The following is a 27853-nucleotide window of genomic DNA, read 5'->3' as shown; positions in this document are numbered from 1 at the left end:
GCTTTTACCACATCCTAACAAAAACATGACCAGAACTGGTGAAAAACATACGGTTCCAACTAATGAATCACATACTTTCCCGCAAGTGTAGTAAGTACTACCAGCTGTGACAGTCTTGCTTTGGCAGCAGAACCAGTGCAGAACAAGGCCGACACATCTGAAACCAGCTGTACTGAAAAACCACAAGCAATGTAAGTCCGTCTGCCTTCTCAGGGGCTTCTTTGTCTCTGTCTCTGTCTCTGTTCTGTCCCTAGAACATGCCAGCCATCTTGTTTTGACAGGGTTCAGAGTTTCAGAAATTTCAGGGGGGAGGGGGGCTGAAATAATCTGCTGATTCAGGAAACTGGGTTTCAAGAAAACGATCAGGAGATCTTTGTCAAGGGAGAAATCACATCAGGAAATGTAAAAACACAACAGTGAATGCATCTACATGCCTTTTATGTTTGCACCAACCTTTGCAACACAACCTACAGTGTACATAAAATATATGCATACATACACACACATGTAAAAGACACACAGTTAAGTGAACACACAGGCTAAGAGTGTACATGTCTGTATTTGTTTAATGTTTAGCATATATATATTGTGGTGACATTTAAAGATTTTAGCAGCCTAATTTGAGGGGTCACACTATCCATAAGTGGCTAGCGCTTCTGAAATAGTGCTAATAAAAAATGTGTACTGCTCCACATAATGCTACTTTCTGCATGTCACGTGTTACAGAAACAATATTTTAGGAAAGGTTGAGAGATTTAAAACTATATTGTGACAATTTCTTGAATTCCTCAGCCTGCCACGCCAGGTGCTTTAGTTACTATGAACCTAACTGTGCAGGGGTCAGAGGGAGTGAAAAATTAAACTAATAAATGTAAAGTTTTTCTGTATGTAAAAATGCCACAACATTTAGGTTTTAGACCATCTAGGATATACTAAGTACTGTTTGTCCCATTGGGAAGTTCCCCCTCTACAAAATAATAAAGCTCCTGTTTTTAGTCCTGGGAGCTATGACATTTTTATGCAGGTTGGACCTTCCTGGTCCAGCACCCTTGGGACTTGACCGGTCCTGAATGAGGGAATTTGCTGGATACTGGGAGGTCCCCCTGCCACCAGCTTCCCAAGATACTGCTCCTCCCTCCAGCTGTTTCTGTGCCAGCCTTGCTGCTTGGCTCTGGCACACTTCTGTCAGCTGGCTGGGGCTCTCCAGGGACAGAGTTCCCTAGCCACCACAGCCCCGCTTCTGTCCCACCTGGCTGGGACTTCCTGGGGATGGGGATCCACGGCTGCTCCACTTCTGTCCCGCCCGGCCAGAGCTTCCCATGGATGCGGCTCCATGGCTGTCCCGCTGCTGCCACACCAGGTCGAGGCTCTGTGGCTGCCCTGCTGTGCCACGCCCACCTGGGGTTCCCCAAGATGGGGCTCCTCAGTCTCAATGGCGGGGCTCTCTCACCTCTGGACTCTCAACCGGCTTGCACTCCCAAGCACTGGGGCTCTCTGGTCTAGCAACATCTGTGATCCTACTGGATCAGGTCAGGCTAGACCAGAGAGTCCTGGATTTAGCTGTTAATAACCATGACTGAAACATGCTTGTTTTGGGTTGTAGGCAGGTGTACATTTTAGGGCTAGTCCATATTTGTGGGATGGGGAAGGGGGGGTCTGATGCCAGGTTGTAGTTTTGTTTTTTTTTAAATAGTAGCTCCTTTAATTTTTTCAGAGATTTAGAATGACAGCATACATTTCAGGAGATTGATTGGGAGGAGACAATATAGTTACAGGTATGTGATAAGTTTATGACATGATTCTCCACACATATGGCATACATGTATATATAAATGCATATGTGTATGAGCATACTAATTGCACACACCAACTAAAGACAAAATCTTGATACCACTTCAGCCCATCATGGAACGCATGCACACTGGGATAGTCATGTCAAGGTGTCTGTCTTTACTTATGGTGGGCACATTACTTACACATAGTAAAGCTACAACTGAATCATTCAGAGTATGCCCCCAAAAGTGCCAACACAACTCTGATGTGGTCCCAGAGTCTTGTATTCTGTATTGTGCTACATATTTTATATGAAATTTCAGGAATGATTTCAAAGGCTTTTTAAAAAAAATTACTGATACTATATTATGTTCCCCTCCCTCCCATACCTATAAAGTCAGGCTACTGTTTGTGCCCAATTAAACACACATCTGACAGAGAAAAAGCCCACCTACATTTAGAAACCACTAGAAGTGGCCTAAAGCAGCTTCACCCTACTAATTAATGTTATAATTTTAAGATCAGCCATCACTTTACTTTTCTGGTCTAGAAGTGAGTGCTAGATATCCTGCTAGAAAGCTTGAACTCACTCCTTTTCAAAAGGTATGAGCCTCTCCTTATTTATGTCTATGAGAGCCGTAACAAGGAAAATCAAGCTTTTCTCCCTGGGGCTCCACTGACCATTGTCCTTCCTGCACAGTGGCCTGGGGTTACTCTAAGTGTCTGCACTGCACTAAAACACCCGCAGCTGGCCCATGTCAGCAGAGCCAGAGCTGACTGGAGTGGAAGGGGCCATGCTGCCCCAAGTTGTGGCTCCCCTAGGCTGGCCAAGGTGGTGGGGACCATGCTGCTTGGTCCGCTGATCCTGAGGTTGGGGCTGGCCAAGGAGGCAGGAGCTTGGTAGCTGCCCACAGAGCTGAGACTAACTAAAGTGGGTGGAGTCATGTTGGCCGGGGCTGCACTGGCCAGATGGTAGAGCCCTTGGACTGCCTGGGGCAACAAAGGCTGTGCCAGCCAGGCAGTGGCTCCCCGGGACTGGCTTGGGCAGTAGGGGCGGGGCTGCCCAGCCAGTGGATCCCCAGGATTGGCTGGGGTGGCAAACCAGGAACGGTGGCTGGCAATAGCCAGAGCCACCCTCCCAGCCAGCCACACTGTTCCCAGTGCAGTTGCCCTGCTGTGGTCATTCGCCAGCATGACTGTTGCTGCTAGCAGACCCCTCCTTTTCCATTTGATTAGAAACAATCAAACTCTAGGCACATCCCATTGTCCTGGCACAACCAAACCCTGACCTCGTTTTAAGTTAGGGTAAGAGAAAGCTGCCTACCAAATTTGGTAGTTCTAGCTCTTACCATTTAGGAGTTCCTAGACAGACAGACAGACACACTCTCTCTCTCTCTCTCTCTCTCTCTCTTTCTCTCTCTCGAATATAGTAGATAGGACAGATGGCCATTTCCTTTTAGAATTTACTGTAATATATAATAAAACATAGTTCATAACACAATAAAAATAATACAAAGTGACACTGTCCATTTCTGCCTTACTAAAGTTGCAAATGAAGATATAAAACAGATCAGTCAACTTTAGGTCATGAGAAAGACTTGGGAAGAGATTAAACTATAACTAACAGGACTAACATGAAAGGCACAGATGGTTCCAAATTCCATTCTGCAAGGGTGCATCTACACAGCAGGGCTTAACTTGAAATAAGCTATGCAAATTGAGCTACATCAATTGTGTAGCTTATTTCAAAACTGGGAGTGTCTACACAGCACTTATTTCGAAATAGAGCCCTCTCACTGCTCTTATTCCTCGTAAAATGAGGATTACAGGAGTCGGAGTAAGAAGTCCTCCAGCATGACAGAATTTCGACATTATTTTGACATAACTGCCTGCTGTGCGATGCGGACTAAGTTATTTCAAAATAATGCTAGTTGTTTTGAAATAATGTTGCTCAGTTGATGTACCCCAGGTGATTTATTCAGCAGTACTTGAATAATCATACCAATAACTCCACCTATTTATGATGTTTTAAAAATGGGTTCCACTCGACTGCAATCAATGTTCATTACCACAATTATGTTACAAATGGTTCTGTAATTACACACCAATATTTATCATTAGAGTTAGGTGAATTGCGCAAAAACCTGTACATGAACTTCCAATGACTTAGACACTTCTTCTTCTTCACTGTTCACAATCACTGACACTTTTTTCATTCATCTTTTCCCAGAATTCAAAATAGCAGAGTTGAATTTCTGAGATTAGCATAACCTGGAAATTAAATTTGTTTCACATTTTTGGAATATGTGGTTTATAAATTAGGCCTGCCAATAAGGGAACAAAATAATGCCATTTGAATAAGAAAACCAAGTCGCAAATTTCACAGTGTTAATTCCAAATATGGAATTACTGACTGAATATTAAAACTAGGCCACATTTTTAAAATCACAATCTGTTTATGGACTATTTGTAAACACAAATGGGCTAAATTAACTGAATAAACTGTTTGGACTGAATAGGTCAGCCAACCTAACTGATCAGATACAGTAGCGGCCACATAAACTTGCCAGCTTCCTTTGTAATTAGCTAAATATTTGCTAATAGATAATCAAATTATTTCCTATGAGAAGTACGGGGAAGTATAATGGAATATTGCAGATGAAAGAGAGTCATAAGTGAAACAACAATTTTTTTCATGCATCTTAAAATGACAATAATATTTACTGCTGCTATCAGTGGCAGATGTAACAGGAGCTCTTTGGATCCTATCATGGTTGAGAACATCATCCCAGCCCAACTTCCAAGGTAATTCTTTATATGTAACTGATTTTTTTCCCCAAATGGGGATATCTCCATTCCAGGAAGCTGAGGAAGTAGAAAATGATCAAGGGTTGTTTTTGAAACTCTCTCAGTCCCTAAGACAGGGGTGGGCCATAATTTTTGATTGGGGGACGCTTCAGAAACATGTGATGTGGCCCCAGGATGCCCCAGAAAGAACGGGTCCTCAGGCGAAAGGGGCAGGGCCAGGACACTTTTGTGCTTCCCCACCCGCAGACCCTGATTGAGCTGGAATACCCCAGAAAAAAAATTCTCTGCTCTCTTCCCTGAATTTCAGAGAGCCCAGGTCTGGAAACCACAGAAAGTATACACAGTCTTATATGCTATATCCAGGAAGCTCACCTCACCAAAGTTGGTATTTGTGCATCCTTTGTCTGCTGTTTACAATTTGTGTGTTTTGTGGTCAGAAATCTCCTGAGGACTCCATCCAGAGTCCTCCAGAAGGAGCAGGAGATACTACATCTTGCTGAGCCAAAATACACAGCTGTGACATTTTATTAAACTTAGTCTCATTAATCCCTGTGACCAGACACTTGCACACACCCCACTGAATTATAGGCACTTCTGGAGTTAAGTGCAGAAGATATTTTAACAATACATGACAACACTACACAACATCTTAAGAGGGGGAGTGAAGAACAGCAGCATATATAATTGAAATTACCGGAAACTATAAGGAGGCAGAGTGTAATTACTTATATGGAAATAAGTTCAGGACCAGCTAATTGCTTTGTCCATATCAAATGATACCCCATTTGGTTTTTTTTAAGATTTATTTAAAAAGAATCAGTCACGATATTAGACTTGCATTTTATTTTGGGATTCTTGTTTTGGTGGTTTATTCATTTTATTTTTCTGGTGTATTTTTAGTGATTTTTGAATTTCATATAGTCCAAAGGAAGGGTTTATCAAGGCTCTCTATCAGACAGGTCTATTCGGACCAATTAATGTGCAGCATGTTAGTCTGCTTTGGAAATCACATCCCTTCAGTCCACATAACCTCACTGTAGAAAAGCCCTTAGATACAAGTAATGCTTTCTGGTGTTTTCATGGTGTTTATTGGATACACACAAATTTATTTTCTTTTTCTTATTTTCTACCCAGGGGTTTTATCAGTTAAAATTTTAAATCAGAAGATCAGATGATTATTCACCAAATATAACAATTCTAACTACACATTTGTATCCGATAGTAACATCCTGGGCCTTCGGTATTGATGTTGGGGTTCCATTAGCAGCAATTGAAAAACCAATTTTCACAGTACCTTGTGATTCCCTTGAAGGTTTCTCATAAACACTGGCCTCTTCCCAGTCTTGCTTAGCTTGTCAGAATCAGAGGCTGGCTATACTTTAAAGCAGACCAAAGGCTGTCACTAAGCCCTGGTCTACACTAGAGGAGTAATTTCAAAATAATAAGTGGAACGTCCACCCTAGCAAGCCCATTATTTCAAAAAAACAGGCTGGTTATTTTGAAATCTGTATTCCTGCTTTCCTCAAGGAATAACGCTTATTTCCAAATTGTTATTTCAAAACAGCATTAGTGTGGATGCTCCACTCTGCCAATTCAAAGTAATGCTTCTCACAGCAGCACTTGTGGCTCCACTGCTCCCCTTCTCCTGCAGAGCTTTTAAAAGTACAGGCTGCAGGAAAAGGGCTTGTGGCATGAGGACAGACTTGACAGTCCTGCGCCACACTGCAAAAGCACAGGAGCCACGGCTGACTCCCATCCTCCCTCTGAGCCCAGCAGGGCTGCCAGCCCTCCTACAGCACCTTAGGCTGCCACTGGCCAAGGGCAAAAGAGGACGCTGGCTTGGACTGGTGCAGAGATCCTGGATCTCATCGAGGTTTGGGGGAAGAGACCAACCTCCAGGATGTCTGCACCAGCAAGTGCAATGCAGATGTCTACAGCTGGATGGCCAACAGCCTGGCCGAGAAGGGACACATGCGGACACTTGACCAGGTACGCATGAAAATCAAGGAGCTCCAGCAGGCCTACAATAAGGCTAGGGAGCGGAGTGGACACTATGGGATGGCACCCAGTACTACCAGCCAGGACATGCCCAGCATCAGCCTCCACAAGCACAGGGTTGTAAGGAGGTTGTGAAGAGGAGAAGGAGGAGCAGGCCAGTCAGGCAACCATGCTCGCAAGCCAAGAGCTGCTCCTGGATCCAGTCACCCCTCTCCCCCCAGGATGTCTCCCAGGCATTGGATGAACCTGAGGAAGGTACTTCAAGTGAGTTCTATAACTTTCCTTATGTACATGCGGGGGCAGGCAATGGGCTCCTTGCTCAGCCTACTCACTCTAGGGGTCGCACTACAGCCTGTGCATGCAGGTGCACACGAAGCACCAGTCCGGAGCACTCAGCTCCATGACACTCTCACTCAGGAAGCCCTTGGTCCTTCTCACAAGGTTCCTGGAGAGGTCTGCCTTATTCCAGCCTCCATGGTGGGACACCTTCCCACAACACGCCACCACTGAGGCTAGGGACATGGAAACACACAGGCTCATGCTGCTCCCAGTCAAGCACGACAATGCAGAGGAGACCAATCCCCTGCGTGCAGCCTCTGCTACTCACACACACCTCCAGCTACACCCTCCTATTGTCTCTGCGGGATGCCCAATGAGTGTGGGACACAGAAGGACGCCAAGCCGCCCCATCCTGCCTTCCCTCCCACAAGGTCCTGGCCTGGCCAGCACCTTCTCATGCCCGCTTGTCTTTGGAACGTGGAGGTAGCAAGGCTCCCTTGGGATGCTGGTGCCCCTGAGGGAAAGTGCCCATTGTCTAGGCAACAGATGGCCTTGATCAAAGCACATCACCATCATCTGAACTGAGACCTTACGCTAGGCTTCATACACAGTGTCTCCTGGGATGATTGCCCTTGCAACTTTTCCTCACAGCTGGGTCAGCTGCAAGTGTGGCACATTTACCACCAGGGCCACTGAACATGGGCCAGTGGGACCTCCAGGGCAGCCAAAGCCTCCAGAGCTGAATGGGGCAAGCGCCAGTCCCAGCCCTCTCCCTGAGCCCCCCTTCCCCTTCCACATTCCAGGCTCTTTCTCCAGTCCCTCCCTTGTTGTATATCCCCAAATAGACTTGTTTGTTAAAAAAAAAAGCTTTTTTATTTGCTCTGCAGGGGAGGGGGGGAAGGTGGGAAGGGAGAGGATGGTGAAGAAAGGCACATAGGGGAATCCAGAGGCCCGGGGGAGAGTCTCACAACAGGCCGTGACAGAAACTTTCCCTCAAGGCCTCTCAAATGAGCATAGCCCCTTGATGTGCTCTCTGTATGGCACTGGCATCCAGCTGCTCATAAGCTTTGGCCAGCCATTCAGCCTCTGCCCCCTACCCTGGCAGGAAAGTCTCACCCTTTTTTTCCACATAAATTGTGGAGCACACTGCAAGCCACCACCACGTAGGGGCTGTTGTGCTTGCTGAGATCAAGGCAGGTGAGGAGACTCCTGAACCTCACCTTCAGATGGCCAAACGCACACTCCCATCAACACGCAGCAGCTGCTCAGCCTGGTGTTGAAATTTTCCTTGGTGGGGTTCAGGCTTCATAAGGCTTCATAAGGCTTCATAAGCCAGGGGAGCAAAGGGTAGGCTGTGTTCCCCAGGATGCACATGAGCATGTCCACGTCCCTGACTCTTATGATATGATCAGGGAAAAAAAGTGACAGATGCATGTTCTGGAACAGGCAGATGGGGGCGCCTTGTGCGCCTTCCCTGACCAGCCAATGTTGATGTCTGTGAACCATCCCTTGTGATCCATGAGAGCCTGTGGCACCATGGAGAAATGCCTCTTTCTGTTTATGTAGTCCAAGGAATGGTGGTCGGAGGCCAGGATGGGGATGAGAGTGCTGTCTAGACCCCTCCCGCACCCCCGGGCAATGGGCGAACCCCATGGTGGCAAAGCCATCCATGATGGGATGACGTTGCCCAGAGTGACGACCCTCCGTAGCAAGATTTGGTTGATGGCTTAGGCTACCTGCTGGAGCATGGCCCCAACTGTGGATTTCCCCGTGCCGAACTGGTTCCCGACAGAGTGGTAGCTGTCCTACATGGCGAGTTTCCACAGGGCGATGCAATTCACTTCTGCAGGGGGATTGCAGGTCACAGTCAGGTGTCCTGTCACCTGAGGGTAAGAGTAAGCTACTCTCAGAGATCCAGGAAGGTTGTTTTGCATGAGGAAGTTCTGGAGCCACCGCTAGTCATCCCATCACTGCATGACGATGCGGTCCCACTAGTCCGAACTAGTTTCCCTCCTCCAGAAGTGGTTCAGGTTAGTCATCTGCTGGAGAAACTGCACCATGAGGCCCGTGAGCCTGGGACTTCTTTGCAGCAGCTCCGGCTCCATGTTTTGAGTGCTATGGCATCCACAAGGGCACTGCATCCATTTGGTGTCCCACAAGGGGGGAGGCAGTGTAGCAATGGCATGAGAGATGCGGCCGTAGAATCATGCCCCTGAAATCATGTCTCAGCTTGCCTAACCAAGCAGCTTCACAAAGCGTTCACCCTCCTGGTCCCTCCCCAGAGTGCTTCCGGGGGCTCTAAATCCAAGACAGGCTCCAATCAGTGTGGATGCACTATTTCAAAACAATTCTGAGCTATTTCAATGCTCCCCCATAGTGTGGACGCGCTATTTCAAAATCATTTCCTAGTGTAGACATGCCCTAAGAGTGGCCAACAAAACTCTTTGAACTAAAACGAATTAAGTATTTGGTTTCTTTCTGAAACTTTCAAAATGTCAACTTTCTCAAACGTCAACATTTTTGTGAAACGGAAATCCACAGAATTTCAATAGGACATATCAGTATCTTTTGTGTTGACATTTTTAATGAAAATTAAATATTTTATTGCTCCTAAAATGCAAGGGACTACCATGATGTCCCAAACATAGGAAATGTATTAAGGGACAGGGAGCCGAGACCATAAGAGAGAATGGGGGCTGGAATGACAACTTCCATTAAGCCATGTGCCATAAATAAACACAATTTTTTTAAACTGATACAAAATGAAATATTTTCCATCATTTCAAAATGATATTCTCTAGTTCAGGATGAACTATGCTGAGAGGTAATATTTATCCTTGATTTTTCCTATAAGAAAAAAAATCTTTCCCACTAAAATCAAAATTTAAAAAAAAATGCATTTGTTATTAAAAATAATTCTAAAGCAAACTTCTCAATCATTTCTAGTAAGCATCACTCTCTCACATTACAGTTAGAAAATCAGACACAAAAGTTAAATAACTTGCTTGCCCACCTTGCAGTAACAGACCCAGGTTTAGAAATCCAGAGTTTTTTGTTCAATCCATGAAACCTTGCTGCCTAAGAAATTGTATAAATAGTATTGGCCTGGCCTTCTGAAATTCTATCCTCCATAATCTTTTTATGCTTAGTTACCAAATTTTATCACATGGCTTTTTATTCCCTCTTTGAGTTTATTAATGAATATCCTAAACACTACAAATCCTATCACAGGTACCTCAACCTAAGAATTGATCATTTATCCCATGCTTATTTCTTAACCAGGTTTTATCCTATGACAGGACTTTATCTCTAACTTCAGGGTTACCAAGTTCTTTTAATATCCCCTTGGGAAGGACTTTCCCAAAAGCCTTGTGGAATATTACAAAATAAAGGACATATAACAGTTCTCCTTAGTCCATCATTTTGTTCACTTTTTCAGTGAATTTTAACTGGTTATCAAAAACCACATTAGCTTGTTCCTATCACATGACACTCCTTTTAGGAGCTTTACAATTTCATTTTTAATTGTTTCTCTTGATACCAAAAATAATATTTACCAGCCAATACCTTTAGGATTCATCTTTAAGGGTAAGATGTTTGTTCATCCTCTTATAAAACGGGCTGTTTTTTTACTGAACTCTTTAATGTTGGTATTCTAGTTAGTAGCTCAACACAGTTGGACTATAATACATTCAAAACTCTCAGACAAGTGCCATCCTGGTGATTTATTGAAATTTTGATTTTTTTTTTTTTTTTTTTTTACCTCTGTGAGCTCCAGAATCACTTCAGCCTGATCTGCCATGGCTGCAAACATAAGCTGTTTTGCTGTATAGTGGCATCAGGAACAGAAAATGTTTTCTTGAAAAGTTTCACTAGCCCAGTAATCCCACAATTTACTTACATGACATCTATGTAAACACTTATGCTGGATTTAGCTTGTATTTAGTACCACTTGATAAAAAAAATTACTAATGTGGGTTACATAAATTGCATGTAGCAAATTCCATACGGAAACCATATTTTAGCAGCAACCTATGTTTAATAATGAACACTCTGACTTACTCTCTCTGGGGCAGGCCTTCTCTTGCCTATCTCTGACTGCACTATTCCTGTGATTTGTCAGCTAATATACTTAGCTCATGAAACCCAAGTAATTTGAATATTCTCACTGTAGTTAAAAAGGGATTAATTTCATTCCATGTTGTACTGATAACAAGATAATTGGCCTCTTAGAAAAATAGTACAATAAATTACCCTCATCTATAAGTTATTCCAAACATAGGGTGACAACTGCAATTCACAGCTTGAACATCATTGTTGGTGTAAGTTATTAATATCTTTTGTTTGTTTTCTTTATAATTTTAAGTCCCTTTGCTTTGATCTCTGTCATGTAAAATTAATTAACCAACATGCTACAAAAATTCATCTTCTAAGTATTTAATATTTTATAAAACCTTTGAGTAATATTGCAACATTTGAGGTTTTTCCTGTTTTAATAACTTATGGCATCTTCGGGTATACAAGCCCCGGATTCAAGCTTGGGTTTAGGTGTAACCCCCTTTCTATCTACACACAAATTGCTCGGGAATGCTCGGGCATACTCAGGTTCAGACTCTGAATACCACAACCCTAGCAGGAAAGCCCTACTGTTTTGAATTGCAGATCTATTCCCCCATTGGACTTGTGCTCTTGGAATCTGCCAAAGTCTACCACAGTACTGTGCACCAACTTTCATTGCCTTCTGTCCAAGTTTTCCTACACTGCACGATAAAAAAAGGGCTAAACTTCCAACATTTTGGAAGAGTGCTAGGACATCAGGAATACTGATTTTTGGACACAGGCCTACATAAAGCTGTGTAGATATTGAAGCCCCAGGTTGGAATCCAGGGTTCAACAATTCCTAACCCAGGCTTACAAAAGATTTTAGATGCTCAAGACCAGGGTTAACAAATGCAGGGATTGCTAACTTGAGTTCTACTATCTCTAGCCTTATGCTGCAAATATATCCTTTATCCATATTTCACTAGAATAGATATAAGGTACAAATTAAGCACAAATGCCTAAAGATTATATACTAGGAATCTGAATGAACGTTATATGGCTTTCCTCTAGATTTTAAGCTTACAAATTTAATAAAAACTTCATTAGATGTTCTAATAGGCCAAGGCAATAAAGATAATTTTGCTAGCAGACCTAAAAGATTCAGCATGAAATCCTGGCCCCTTTGAAGTCAATGAGAGTCTTGCCATTGGCTTCAATGAGGGCCAAGAGTTAACACTCAGTTACCAGGGGGGAAAAGGCTGCTTCTAAAGATAACACCAAAGAAACTACTGCAACCATATAGGGTTTCTACTCCTTCCATTAGTCCTTACTGAAAAAGGCAAAATACAGGGGCAAAACTTGAATATTTACCAGATGCCTACTAGCCAAGGGACTATATCTAGTACCAGAGATTAAAAGATGACAGAAAGATAGTACCCTTACTGCAGGTCCCAAGGAAGTACTCCGATGAGAAGTCTACCTGAACAATTTAATAAAACGTGACAGCCTTTTAACAGAATTTTAAAGCAATCTTACTGAATTTCTAATTATGTGATTTTGACAGAATTCTAAGGAATGGTTCAAAACATTTTAGATCCTCTAGAAAATATCTGTTCTCTACTAAATGTATACATTTTCACAGAAATTTCTGAAGAGCCTGTTTAACTGCTATTAAGTTCCATAGGTCATTTTCAATGAACTAGCATGCCAACTCCCATGCCAATTCATACCAGGAATTCTACCAGATATAGCCTACCAGAAAGCCGTCTCTGTACCGTCTTCCTTTTCAGATTCCTACAGGTCTGATAAATCTGAGCCCTTCCTTAACCTAGCCTGGCAGGAGATGTAGGTCTTTTACAGCACATGCTCAATTGCCATAGCTCTACCGACTTCAATGGAACTGTTGTATGCAGGGTTCTTGTAGCCCTGTTGTCCCCACCATATTAGAGAAACAAGGTGGGTAAAGTAATGTCTTTTATTGATCCATGAGCCCCAACAAGCTTTTGTGCTTACACAGCTCTTCACTCCATCATTCAAATTTAAGGTAAACTTCCAAATATCTGGAGAATTTCAATGCTTCTCAGAACTCAGTAGTGAAACTCACCAGATAATTGTCAGTTTGACTCTATCAGCTCTGATCTACTGCCTAATGTTCTTCTGGCGAGTGCATTTTTCAGCCTTTGGAAAGAGGTAGGATCAAGTGGCCTGAAAACAGGGCAAAGAGCCAGAAACTTCTACCTTCTAATTTCAACTTCTGTGGCTTCTGGCAAGCCAGGAATGCTTTCTGCCTCAGTTTTCATTCTCTCTAAAAATGGCGATATATACTTACCTACTGCTCAGAGTGGTGGTGAGGATTAATTGCCAGCGTCTTAATGTTTGCAGAATTACTGATGTTAAAAATGCTATACAAGTGCTTAAATCAAATAATTTGGAATTCTAAGCTAGTGTCTAAATATATACACTTTAACCCAGATCAGAGAACTGTAATGGAAAAAAATGGTAGATAGGATATTTATATCTGCACAAGAGACATGTAGCTTCAGAAAGTGTAATATATGTCAAAATACTGAAAAGAGTAATTCCACTTACCAATCAGTGGATAGCAATTTCACTTTTTACCATTAAAATTAATCACAAAGGTAGCTCCAGTGTAACCCAGCTTCCCAGACTGAGATAATCTTGTTATGTTTACCAAATGATTCACTCACTTGTTTGCACCTTTTTGCAAAGCTTAGAGAGCTAAGCTATACTTTTAAAAAGAAACACATGAACCCAAAGGGTACATTTACGCAGCAGTGTTTTTTCAAAATAACTGATGTTATTCCGAAATAACATAATCTGCATCAACACTAGAAGCAGTTATTTCGACATAATGTCAAAATAACGTTGAGCTGGAGGACTTCTTACTCCAACTCCTGTAACCCTTATTTTACAAAGATAAAGGGAAGTCAAAGGAAAAGTGTTCTTTCTTGGACATCTTGCTGTGTAGACAGAGCCAAGAGCCAAAACAAGCTATTTCAACTTAAGCAATGCAACTGATGGAGCTCAAGTTGCGTCGCTTATTTCGGCTTTTGCACTGCTGTGTAGATGTGCCCAAACATGCAACATCCTTCCCTAGTCAGCAAAGTACTGTTGTTCTTCTCACATACATCACCAAATCAGTAAGAATAGTTTCAAGGAGAAAGCAGTTTGACTATTCCCCAACTCTGCAGGTGCAGGATTTAGAGGGCTCTATACTAGGTCCTGTTCCTAAGTGTCACTGTACTGATGTTTTAGGTCTGCTGATAAAGAAAAGTTAAGCACGTAATTGGAACAAGAAGACTGTTTTTGTTTCTAAATTTTACCATGAGGTAAGCTAGGTTAGGTTAATTCCACGCAGGGGAATGGGGCTGCCCTCACCAAGTGTACCTCACAGTTTAAAAACTGCCTTATCTTCACTGTGGTGGTTTTTTTCTGCAGGATAGCGTAATACGTTAGTTACTCTGTAAAAAAAAATAATCCTTTTTTAGCTGTGAAGAGAAGGCCTAAATGGACTACCTCCATAACATCTGAACATCAACAGAAACACATTCCACCCAAGCTGCAAATTTTAATTAGAAGGTAACCAGGGCAAAGGATGTGTTTTAACAGAACACCTCAGGCTCATTTGTTTTGTAGTGTTCACAGGCCCATAACCAAAGCATTAGCATGATTCAGGTACGTATCATCAACAGTACAAAATTGAACCACATTGTTAAAGAGATCTTTAATATGGCTGAAACTGTAGCACAGATGAGTCCATGGCAAACTGGAAAATATTTTTCTCCATTGGTGGATGTAATTTCTCACCAGGTGTTCAGTTTCACCTTGACTATCCAGGCCTCTTATATGAAGGGACATGAAGGGTGTTTCACTCCAATAACATAAAGGAAGCTTTGTGTAAATATTCAAAGCACTTAGCATGAAAATGATGATGTGGAAATTAAAATGGAATAAAAATCCCAACTATTTCAAAGACAAAGATTAGAAGCATTTTCAATAAATGGGAAAACTAATAGAAAAACTATATTATAACAATAAACTTGGCAAGCTTAACACAAAAAAGAAGCTTACAAGAAATGGAAACTCCAGACAGATGACTAAGGAGGAGTATAAATATATTGCTTGAGCATACAAGGTTGCTTCCTTATTTTAGGGCTAACTATTTTTTTTCTGAAATTTTTCAAATCCGGACATTTTCATGGAAAATGTTTTCACAGACCTAGTTATAATGGAAATGCTGACAAATCTCTAATTATAACAATTATTGTCAGACTCTGCTACTACTAGAAGATTTGATTACGTTCATATTTTTCTAATTTTAAACTTCAATGTTCTGCTACTAATTACAAATGTCAAAAACCAGAACAATAGCTCACTTGCTTGGCTTGTTGACTTCTGCACACATGTCAAACACACAGTTCATTCATTATTTCAAGGTTCCAGAAATGATAGCCATCTCTAAAGCAACACTGTTGATTATTTTATTCTTCCTTTTCAGATAAGCATCTTTCTTTATTGAAAGTAGTGCTGGGTTTAATTTCTGAATTCACAATACACATTAAATAAATTCAGTAATTTTACACTTTGTGTAAGTGTAAATGAAAGTCCCATAAAGCTATCTGGATTCTTAATTTTTTTTTAAATAAAAACCTTGCTGAGACCAACATTAAAGCAAAACTAATTTTGGAAAACGGTACAGGCTAGCATTGGAAACACAAGCACTGGCTCAAGATAGTTAAAAACCAGCAAGCCAATGCCATGCTCCTCTCAGATAGAGAATTCAGACCTCTGCTCTTCTCCGTGCTTTTTATTTAAAAATGTCTTTTTAGGATGAGAAAACAATAGCAAAACAATAATGCTCTCTGTAAAGAACAAGCTATAGAGAAAGGTCAGATTTCTACAACAAAGTTTAAGATACAGAATAGAATGTACATAAACATTTACTAAACACAGTAAGTAGCCTGGGTATCATTTACTCTGAACCTGGTGATAAACAATATCTGAATATTCTGTTTTATCTGTCAAATCTGGATTTCAGCCCCATCCTAATTTTGATATCTGAATAGTTTTTAGCCGAAACACCTGAGGCTATGCTAATTATTTCAAATAAGAAAAATGTTATTAATTCCTAGTTTCCACATATTGGTTAACACTTGGCTCTACTGAATAGATCTACTATTATTTTCTGAAGTTCTTAATTACACTGCTTTGGTAAAATATTAGTTTACTTATTGAGGCAGCTCAGTGAAAATCCATGCATTCCTTTAATCCCTAACCTGTTACCACAGGCAACTTTTGCTTCTGTAGGAAGGATCTTAAAGACACACAAGCAATCTGAAATCTAGCCAGTTTCCAAAAATGAGTTAAAAGCAGTATGACACTTGAACCCCATATTTTATGGAAATATATTTTTGAATATGAATATGCATAATTTGAATATGCTTTATGCAAATCAGATCAAGTAACCTATCATTCAGGAGCCTGTGATCCCATTAACGTGTACATTCGATTTGTGTGCATGCCTCATTCTTGTATGTGACGTTATAAATCTGAAGTGTAAATCTGTTTATCTAGAGTTGTTATTGAGAGTCATTCGTGGGGTTTAAATGATTTAATAATGACCAAGTTCTCAAGACAATAATCTGTAAATAGTTTTGTTTGTCCTGTAAACCCAAACTGTGGTTGGTCCTATAAAGACATGTGGCCATGTCAACTGGTGCTGGAATCCATCTTGGTATCTTTCCATTGGAATAGGAAGAATGAAACAAAAGATTCTCACTATGGAGAAATTCTATTTAAGAAATGGGAAGCAATCAATGATCGTCTTCAGCTTGCTTTTGAAAACTGCTTCCCTACCCTACCAGAACATAAAAGAAACTATTAGACCCAGGCCAGAGAAAAGTTCAGTTCTGACTTGAAGGATTTTACCTGGAATAAGGACTAGAGTGAGACATATATTTGTAACCATCTCTCTCTCTTTGGGTACGTCTACACTACATTCCTCTGTCGGCAGAGGCATGTAGCTTTGTTTGTTCAGCAAAGGTAAATGAAGCCGCGATTTAAATGATCGCGGCTTCATTTACATTTACATGGCTGCCGCGCTGAGCCGACAAACAGCTGATCAGCTGTTTGTCGGCTCACCGCTAGTCTGGACGTTCCCCCTGTCGACGAGGAATAACGGGGCTGCCGACAAAGGGCTTTGATGTCGACAGGGGGAACGTCCAGACTAGCGGCGAGCCGACAAACAGCTGATCAGCTGTTTGTCGGCTCAGAGCAGCAGCCATGTAAATGTAAATGAAGCCGCGATCATTTAAATCGCGGCTTCATTTACCTTTGCCTACAACCCTAATCTACATGCCTCTGCCGACAGAGGCATGTAGTGTAGACACAGCCTTTTAGGCTTAGCTGGTATGTTTGGTTTATTTTAATTCGGAACTTGGCTTTTTCACTTGCAATCACTTAAATGCTACTTTTTAGACCTAACACTTTTATGTATTATCAAACCCAGTGTAAATAACTGTAACCGGGAAAGGGGAGGGGAGATAGATGTGCATATCTCTTTTTCATAGACAAAGCGGGGGGAAGGGATATCTTTATGAATTTACTCTATGTACAAGTTCTATGTAACATAAAATGGGTTTATTTGGGTTTGGTCCCTTTTGAGGCTGTGTTCTTGGGTGCTTTTCAGTTCATATAACTGAGCCCTCCCAGAGCTGAGCTATTATCACTGTCTGTGTTATTCTGCTGGGGGGCTGTTACCTCAACTCTGTGCCTTTGCTGAGGGAGACCAGAATTTCTGGCCCAGCAGGACAGAGTGCTAGGGTGCTCTAAAGGACAGGTGAGTGGCCTCAGTGGTATGACTGGCATACCAGGTATCAGTCACAAAGGGACCTTTGTGATCCAAATTGTCACAAGTAGTTTCAAATTTCATACCTCCTCGTCAAACCTCACCTCTGCCCCAAACCAATTTTTGTGGGATTAACATTACAGTTATTTTCAGAAGGGTTACCCTCCTTTTTTGGTTACTGTGTAAAAAGCCCTTCCAAACAACAAGTGAAACCAACTATACACAAAGTGGCATCAAATGCACAATTACTCAAGAGAAAAAACAGAAAAACATTTTTTTTCTCATTTCTAGTTATCTAGGGTGTAACTTTTAACAATGGACGTTAACATAAAATAACAATATTTAAAATAACAACTTTCCGGAACAAGTGTGATTGATGTGGCCAAATGACAAAAGACTCAAATGTGGAATTAAGTGCCAAACCACAACTTTTATTAAATTTTAATACAAGACAGGGTCACTACCCATTCATTATCCATATTCTCCTATGCCAATACGGGGGTTACAAGGCTCCTTACCTTATAACCTGTAAATGGTGCTAAGGCTAGTTCTTATATAACTCATTATGTGAAGAAGGCTCTCCTATATTTACCCACCAGGAGAGCCCAAGCACTCTCTTTCTCCCACAGTGGGGACAGAGAATACAGAAGGATGGGGAGCTTGGCCCACAAGATCTGACCTATTGCATGAAATGAAGACCCACCATGAATATCCCAGTTCTTTTAACTCTAGAAAAAGTTCATTTTATTCTCCTAACCACACTGGAAACAGGCTGCAAGTTGTGATAAATAAACAAATCCTAGCCCAGTTCCTCAATTAGGCACTAAGCACATTCTTACTTAACCCGCTGTGACTTGCAGGTGCTGAGAGGAAGGCAAAAAACTCCCTGATCCTTTGCCAATTTGGCACATGGGAGAAAAAATTCCTTCCTGGCTCCCTAAACAGGCAATTGGCTAGACCCACAGCATCTGTCAGGATGAGTTCCCATTCCAAGTTAAGGTGGGTAGGGTGAGTTGCTGGAAAGGAGCCGAAAGAGGCTCCATATGGCATCCACAATGGGGTAAATCCTGGGAGCTATGGAATGCTGGCCAATCAACATCACAGCTGGCCAATGGGCATCAGAAATTTTGGGAGAAGTGTCTCCCTTGTTTGCCACTGGGAATGTCTCCGTTTTACCCACTGATTTCCCCTGGTATAGTTACGTGATATTTTTTAAGTACATAGTACCTCATTAAATGACACTAATCAATAACAAAAAGATCAGTTCCTATAGGTACATGTGACGGGGCATCTGCCCTCACACTGGCCCTTTAAGAGGTTAAAACCCCATCTGGGAGAGGGTTGGAGAGGTGGAGCTGTGGCACCAGCAGCCTTGGCCAGTATGAGCCAATTAGGGATCAGCCAAGAGCAGTATAAATAAAGGCTCCTGGAGGGGTGAAGACAGACTCAGTCTTGCTCTAGCTGAAAAGCAGGAGAGACCTGACTACCAGGGAAGCTAGAGGCTTCTGGACTTAGAGTAGGGCTGCAGAAAGGCAGGAAGAGCTGCAGAAGCTCTGACCAGGCAAGCTCCCAGGCTGCAGGACCTGAAGCAAGGCCTGAGGATACTAAGGGGGACAGCCAGGATATGCAAAGGCAGCAGGTCCACACCTCCTTTCCAATGACAGTGGTCATTTCAGACTGCAGTTTGCCCCTGAAGTAAGGGGCTAATCAGGAGTGGGCAATAATTTGAGAGTAGGGGCCCAGAAGGGGTGGGGCCTTTATTTAAATAGCAGGAGATGAAAAGGCTTGCGCCTCTCAGGCGTCACATTAGCCAGAGACAGGAGCTGCGAGCTCTTTCAATTCCTGCTATTTAAAGGGCTCGCTGCTCCCAGCCTTGCTGCTAGCATGTTGCCTGGGAGCTGGGGACACATGTGTTGCCTGGCAGGTGTGGGGAAGGTACAGATGCTTTAAATAGAAGCAGTTGGAAGGGCTCCTGTGGCTCCAGCTCTCGCGCTAGGGGACGGGACCTAGAAGAGCCATGTGGCTGGATCAGAGTATTAGGCGGGCTGGATCCTGCCCGTTGAGAGGCTGTTGCCTACCCCTGGGCTAGAGGAAGACTACCAGTGGGTCACTGAGACAAGGTGGGCATAAGGGATTGAGGATTCCCTGAGTGGGAGGACCCCAGAGTGTGGGACCACTGTGGCAGGGCTGTACCCAGAGGGAAGGATGCCATTGTCGGGGAGGGATGTGGATCCCAATATATAATGGTTCAGAAAAAACAGGTAACAGTGGGCAAGAGACTAGGGAAGTAAAGGTCTCGTCGACTAGCCGATAAGCAAACGCTTACCCGATACTTAACATCCTTATGAGAGACCAGCTCCATCGTTGAAAAGCTAATTCCTGAATGGCACATCTACGCTCCAGGGCAAAAGTCAAATTAAGATATGCAACTTCAGCTACGTCAATTGTGTAGCTGAAATCGAAACAGCTTAATTTGGCTTTTTGGCGCTATCTACACAGCAGAGAGTCAAAGGAAGAACACTTTTCCTTTGCCTTCCCTTACTCCTCATCAAATTAGGATTACAGAAGTTGGAGAAAGTAGTTCGTCATCTCAAAATTATTTCAAAACAATGGCTTCCTGTATAGACATGCTCTTTATTTTCTAAATAAAGTCAGTTATTCAGAAATAGCGCCGCTTTGTGGATGTACCCAGAGTATCCAGCAGGAGGCACCCATGATGGTAAGTCATACCATATTAAATTACATAAGGACTAGAAATTACTAAGGGGCACTAATTTTATACAAACACACAGAAAGACATGTTGGGTATTTGAAACTGGTACCTGGATTTTTCTTCCTGTAAATGTTGTCAAGGCAGTTTCTAAAACAGTACCCTACCATTATTTCACATAAGTTATTGTGTTTTCACTGGTTCACAGGAATTCTTGCAAGCAGACAAGTGACATTTCCTGACCCAATTTTGGATCTTCTACAATATATGAAGAGACTCCCCTTTACATGCTCCTTGCCATGCAATACATAGAACTCAGGACAAAGCCTAGACCCATTTAATATGGTGCACATATGCCACCCAGCAAGGCAATAGGAATGCACACTCCACTCTCACACGAATTATTTTTGCTCACCATAGAAATAATGAGAAATAGGAGCATTTATAGTCAGAATATTAGTACATGTTAATGATGCCTTTGCTGTGTTAATACACATATGTTTTGGAATTCTTTACTTTTTAATCAGATTAATATTCCTTCCTTTGCTTAGAAACAAACGGGAAAATCTCCAAAACTTGTCCGTATCTGTGTATTTATTTTCTCACCATACGCAAATACTAAAAGTAGCTGTTACTAAGCAACGTTTATCATCCAGTTTAAATCTGCTCAAAGTTAAGACTTATCATAATGTTTCATAAGACAAGATAAACATTGACCCTACATTTATAGCACTGTTTTTACAGGTTGTTAGTAGAAGAACATTGATTACTTTTGGGAATATCAGACATTAGCGTAGCTGTTTGGCTTCCCTGGTCTGCTTCTATGATTGTTTCTACCACAGCAATTTTTAACTACAGTGAAGGATTACATAAAGAAAGAAAAGTAGATTTACTTACCTATAGGAGGCACACAAATAGAAAGAGCTAAAAGATAAAAGAGCTGACTTTGGAAGAAGACTGGTGATTCTGAGTGCCCAAATGGATGTCCTTTAAAAGATGCTGATTTTTAGAGAGTGAATACACAGCATTATCTGAAACAGGCCCCTCTAAGGTGTGAAACGGGGCTCCAAAAATCAACTAGTCAGTCTTGAAAATTTAGGCAACAGTTCAACAAGGTCAAACACATGTCTTTCCTTTTTATTAAATGTAGGGACTCTGAGCACAAGAATAGCCAGGATTTAGTTTTGTCATAATTTAAGTAGATTTTTTCCCCTAAGGAAAAAAACAGAATAAAAGACTCAGGATTTGGTCCCATTAAAACCAAGTTTTCACTGGGTTGTCAACATTATGATGTAGGGTTTCAAACCCAAGCACTCTGGTATTGTGCTAAATGGGAAGCTGAAAATGAAAGTGACTGATCTATTATCTTTGACTAGGCACTGAAATGCCTGGAGTAATAAAACAGCTCAATTGGTCAAAATAAATTAGATTTTTTAAAACATTTCATATTTAATAATCTCTGACATTATTAACAATTAAAGGTTGTGAGAAAATATTTAAAATATCCATACAATATTAAACTTGACATATGTCTGAATGTTTCACCTGAGCGAGGGAGAACTGAACAACGGATTCTGGACCCTGTGATAATCTTTGTCAAAGCGCAGGATGGCAGTAGGAACAAGAACCTTAGGCCCATAAATTGAAGAAGAATAGGAATGATTGATTATTCCTTTTTTTAGAGCCCATTGAGGCAAACACGGTAGAAACACATAGGAAGAGGCAGCCCATGCTCCAAGCTTACAGTTGCAAAATACGAAATGCCTACTAAGGGCTGGGGGTAATATTTACAACATATAAGCCAAGTGGGCAGGGCCACTTCAGCAAATATCATGTTAGTTGTACTATTTTTGACTGGAACACCTTATTGAAAAGGGACCCCGGTTACTTCATATGCCAGGCTCCTCATGTTGCCCCACCCTGAGAGCCAACTCTGCAGTTCCCACCGACTGGGAATCATATAGGTGCAAGGGCAGCAGGCAGCACCTCCTTGTGGTCTAGGGGTCACAGGGAACTGATGGCTGATTCCTAGGAACCACATTAAGCACCATTGCAACCACGCATCCCTCCTCCCTCCCAATCATCCTCCCATACCCAAACTTCCTCCCAGAGCCTGCACCTGTCACACACCCTTAGTTCCTACCCTGGACATGAGCCCCTTACTGCATCCACAACCCGTGGTCCCACTCTATAAGCCCACACCCCCAGCTGGAGCCATTGCCCCCCATACCTGAACCCTCTACCCCAGCCCAGTGAAACTGAGTGAGGGTGGGGATCAGCGAGTGATGGAGGGATGAGGGATAGAGTGAGCAGAGGGCAGGGCCTCGGAGAAGGGTGGGGGGTCAGGGCAGAGCCTTGGGGAAGGGGCAGAGCAAGGGATGTTCAGTTTTGTACACTAAGAAAGTTGGCAACCTTATTTTACATTATCATATTATACTAAAAATACTGGGGCTGAGGGGAGAAGGAAAGAGGAGCGGACATAAGCACAGTAACAGGAAAAAAGGGAACAAAAAGGACGAAAGAGGATGGGGGAGGAGCATTGAGACAGGAGAGAAAGAAGCTCTGGGAAAATAGGAAGGAGGAATAGAGAGAACACTGAAAGGCAGGGAGACTGAGGCCGGTGCAGAAGAACTGTGATGAAGAGGAGAAGGAGGAGGGTGGACCAGTCAGTCAGTTGTCAGCACAGAAAGAAGAACATTTCCACAGATCAAAATGAAAAAAGTCACCTATAGGAGAAGGGAATGGTCTGTCTCCCCCCTCAGGAGCATTTATCTTTCTGCCCTAGCACACATGGCTGGAAAAGGCAAGAGATCTTTGGGGCCTGTTTCCTTCTTCCAATAGTAACATCCCTTTTCTGGGACATCACATCTATCCCTCCACTCCTGAAACCAAGACAATGTGCACATATGCACTTACTACATACATATTCATATGAGAAGAAACAGCTTTACATTTAACAGTCAAGGTCCCTATTTGGACCTGAAGGAGTCCACCATGTTTTTTATTCAAATCCTATCAAAATTTAGTATACTTAACAAGGGTTAAAAGCATTTTTACACAATATAACAAGATTATAACGACTCATCTTCCTCTTAATCTAAAGATTAGGATCAGCTGTCACAAGGTGAATAGTCACTTAAAAGCCACTGCATTGCTACAGGTTATCACAGCGTCATGAATAAGAGTTTTGCTAACAACGTGTAGTAAAGGTTAATACGAATCCATCAACCACATTGTATTAATGGTGTTATTTGTGAACTGTCCGAGTATTGCTGTAAGCCTAAAGAAGAGGCAAGAACAACCCTCTCATTTGCTGAATCCCCATACAAGAGATTAGCATTTATTTCCAAGGTGCTCAATTCAATAATCCTTAGCACACTGAACTCCGATTTACTTCAGTGGATGAACGGACGGACGGACGGACACACACACACAAGCAATGTTCTGCCACATTCTCTTAAGCAGAATTGGACAAATATCTACAAATATTTCTCTGAATATTTGCTCATCCAAAATAGTGAATTTACTCTGCACCTGTTGGTGCCCCTTTTGTATTCACTTTCTGTGAACATTCTTATATTACATTTCCTGACAGGAAATGGTGACTCTCTAGAAAGGAGTTGTCCAAATATGGGCATTTCTAATACAGCATTGCAGTACCATATAATTGTGTCAGGAGGAAATGTCAGAAGATTCAGGCTGCTGAATTTCCTTTGAGTTTAGAATCTATCAGCATTACCTTCAGGTGACTGGCTCCAGAGCTGCCGCGCTTGGCTTCCCCATGGCAGCAGGAAGCAGGGTGCCCCAGCCCTAGGGAGCTCCACTTCCTGCCGTCGCAGAGAAGTGGACCACAACGGGCTGGGAGAGGGAGGTAAGGAGGAGTGGAGCAGGCTGCTGGGCCGCACCAGCTCCTGCCACCATGGTGAATGCAGGGGAAGGCAATCCCTGCTATTACCCTGCACCAGGCCCCCCCAGTTACTCCCAGCTCACAGTGATGGGGGAGGTGGTTTTGGCAAAGGGTCAGGGAGGGGTGGAGTGAGTGTGGATCAAGGCAAAGAGAGGTGGAGCAGGGTGGAGAAGAGGCAGGATGGGGCCAGAGCATGCAGCAGAGGATGCCCTAGGCCCTGTACCTGGGGCACAAGGTTTGCTGCAAGCCCTGAGCTCCCTTAGGGATGACTCAGATGAGTCTGGGTCATTTCCCTGAACTATAAAACCTAGGTTCACCCCTTAGAATGATGATGTTTGTTTCTACACAGTAAGCCAAATAAATGCTAGAGGAATATAAGTGAGATATATACACTATATCTACAGACTCTGAAGAATTAAAAATGGTATGTTTCATTAACATAATGCCTTTTAATCCCAATGTATTTCAGAGCTTTTCACCGCCACATCTTGTCAGACAGTACAAACCCACCTAATATATCACTGAACAACAGAGGAATTAGAATAAAGTTTGGTTGAGGACAATCGCTCTGACGTCTATCGCTGGACTGCAAAAATGCAAATGCAGTGCCCAACTTTAAAAAAAAATAAGAGAATTTGGGGTTCTATAGACAGGTCAGCTTCAACTCAGACCCTGGAAAAATCATGGAACAGGTCTGCAAGTTATCTATTTTGAAACAGTTTGAGGAGAGGAAGATGATCAGGAACAGTCAAGAAAACTGCATTCTATGATCAGATATCTGGCTCTGGAGATGTGGAGAAAGCAGAGGACGGGATCTACCTTGACTTTAGCAAAGGTTTTGATACTGTCTCCCACCGTATTCTTGACACCAAGTTAAAGAAGTATGGCTTCAATTAATGGACTAGAAGGTGGCTAAAAAGCTGGCTAGATTGGATGGTGAAACGATGACCAGTGGCTCGATGTTTAGTTGGCAACCAGTATCAAGTGAAGCGCCCCGGATGTCAGCTGTAGAGCCGGTTTTGTTTAATGACTTCATTACTGATCTGGATGATTGTACCCCTCTGCAGGTTTGTGGATGACACTAAACTGGAGGTAGAGGTAGCTGACACTAAGCTGGAGGATAGGGTTAGGGTCCAGAGTGACAAAATGACAAATTGAAGGATTGGGCTAAAAGAAATCCAATGAGGTTCAACAAGGAAAAGTGCAGAGTCCTGCATTTGGGATGGAAAAATCCCAAGCACTGTTACATGCTGGGGACCAACTGGCTAAGCAGCTGTTTTGCAGAAAAGGAGCTGGGGATTACAGCTGGATATGAGATGCTGGATATGAGTCAACAATGTATCCTTGTGGCCAAGAAGAAGAACAGTGTATTGGGGTGCATTAGTAGGAGCATTTCCACCAGACAGGAATGTGATTATTCCCCGCTATTCAGCAATAGTGAGGCCACATCAAGAGTATTGCATCCAGTTTGGGGCCCTCCACTACAGCAAGAAGAGAGTCCATTGGAGGACCACGGAAATGATTAGGGTGTGGGAGTGCATAATGGCTGAGGGATTTCATCTTATTTAGTCTGCAGAAGAGAAGGATGAGGGTGGACAGCCTTTAACTATTGGAAGGAGGGTTCTAAAGAGGACTGATGTTGGTTATTCTCAGTGGTGGTAGATGACAGAACAAGAAGCAGTGGTTTTAAGTTGCAGTGGGGGAGGTCTAGGTTGGATATTAGAAAAAAATTATGTAATTAGGAGAGTGGTGAAGCACTGGAATATGTGGCCTTGGGAGATGGTGGAATCTCCATTCTTTATGGTTTTTAAGGCCAGGCTTTATAAAACTATAGCTGGAATGATTTAGTTGGGGTTAGTCCAGTTTGGAGCAGGTACTAGATGACCTCCTTAGGCCTCTCCCAATCCTAATCTTCTGTGATCTTCTGGGCTTTATACTCTGACTCAAGTGTAAATCAGGAGCAAAAAATAAGGAGTAGTTATAAATGGGCACAGCACAGAAGTGAGAGCAGAATCAGGACCTCAATGTCCACAGAAACAGGCCAGGACTTATTTTTAAGGTCTTCTTTGAAAGATTTTCTGACACAGTAAACTGCACAGTAGTCAGTTCATCTATCTACTGAAGGGTTGAGAGAATAGATCCTGCTGTGATTTGAAACTGCAATTCCACAGAATATAGGCATTCTAAAGCCCAGGATGAATCCTGAACTCTTTCCAGTTCTTGCTCAGGTAATATCCTGGCTTCAGGATTTGGTCCCTGTTGTTTAGACCTGTAAGTCATCCCCCTCCAGGTTAGCCTTTTTATGTTCTAGTACTGTATATGCTGAGAGAAACAGAAAATGTGCATTATAAGTTGAAGAATCTCTTTAAAATCCAAAGCAAAAAACTGTGTGTGGATTTAGATCATCAAGGGATTTTACTTTCCAGCGACTTTTAATGGGGTACATAGGGTATTAATGGGGGCAGTCTTGTTTAAATTATGTGAAAATTTAAGATGCACAGTGCATAAATGAAGGTAAAATAAGGCCCCTACAGACTGGTGCCAGTCACTGAAATGTTTACACATTCCAGGTAAAATATTCCATTGTTACAAATTCAGTAAAGACTAATTAAAGAGTTTTCAGAGATTTACCTTCCAGTCTGTGTAACTGAGACATTTTACATCTGATATGCAGGAATAAAATATCCTTGAATGCTGTACTGCCTACCTTCACAGTAGAAAACATGTTATTTTAAGAACTAGATTAGATTTCTTGATAGCATGCTAATTACTAAGCCATTCTTATAGAAATGGCTGTTTTCAGCTTTTAACCTGGTTTGGGAAAACCTCTAGAATCTTTACACTTGGGTGTAACTATTAGCCAACATTCTATAACTACCTCTTTTAATTTTAACATCAGTTTAATAATTTAATTTAATGTTGGCTTTTAAAAGTTCCATATGCCAAGTAAATTGTTCATAGATTCAGATTTTCAGCTGTACCAGCTTAACAGTCTGAAATAACTCTACGGAAATCAATAGGATTATTCTAGATATACTTTGTTTTAACTGTCATCAGAATTTGGCTCAGTGGGCCAAATTCAGAAGTGACATAAAAAGTAGAGAAAATTATAAGATCAGCATGAGTGTTTTACACCAGTCAATGTACTCATCTACATTGCCAAAAAGAAAATCCCATGACAGCAAGTCTCAGAGCCTGGACCAAGTGATGCAGCAAAAGAATCAGAAGAAGATTGCATAACAATGCACTAGAGATTGTTTATTTACACTCTCACAGTCCCATTATTTCTACTTCTTTCATTCACACTTATGCCAACTAACTCTTATATATTAATTCACTGATAAGATTTATACGACCAATTATATCGTAAGCAATTATATCGAAATGAAAACTGACATCTGCTGAGTTTTAGTACACCTGGGGAGAGGGGAGCAGGATGATCAATATTTTAATTCCTTACATATTGTGT

General features: G+C 42.1%; 1 protein-coding gene and 1 long non-coding RNA gene across 13 annotated transcripts in view; one reads left to right on the top strand and one right to left on the bottom strand.

Annotated features, from left to right (window-relative positions):
- Positions 1-27853, bottom strand: part of BNC2 (basonuclin zinc finger protein 2) — a 520080-nt gene that overhangs the window by 218385 nt on the left and 273842 nt on the right. The gene's annotated exons all lie outside the window — the stretch shown is intronic.
- Positions 36-27243, top strand: LOC142829815 (uncharacterized). The gene is made up of 3 exons (XR_012904623.1): positions 36-191; positions 1715-1775; positions 24854-27243. It is a non-coding gene; the product is annotated as an uncharacterized LOC142829815 (long non-coding RNA).

Source organism: Pelodiscus sinensis, chromosome 6, assembly GCF_049634645.1.
Source record: "Pelodiscus sinensis isolate JC-2024 chromosome 6, ASM4963464v1, whole genome shotgun sequence".
NCBI lineage: Eukaryota > Metazoa > Chordata > Testudines > Trionychidae > Pelodiscus > Pelodiscus sinensis.
This window is presented reverse-complemented; position numbering and strand designations above follow the sequence as displayed.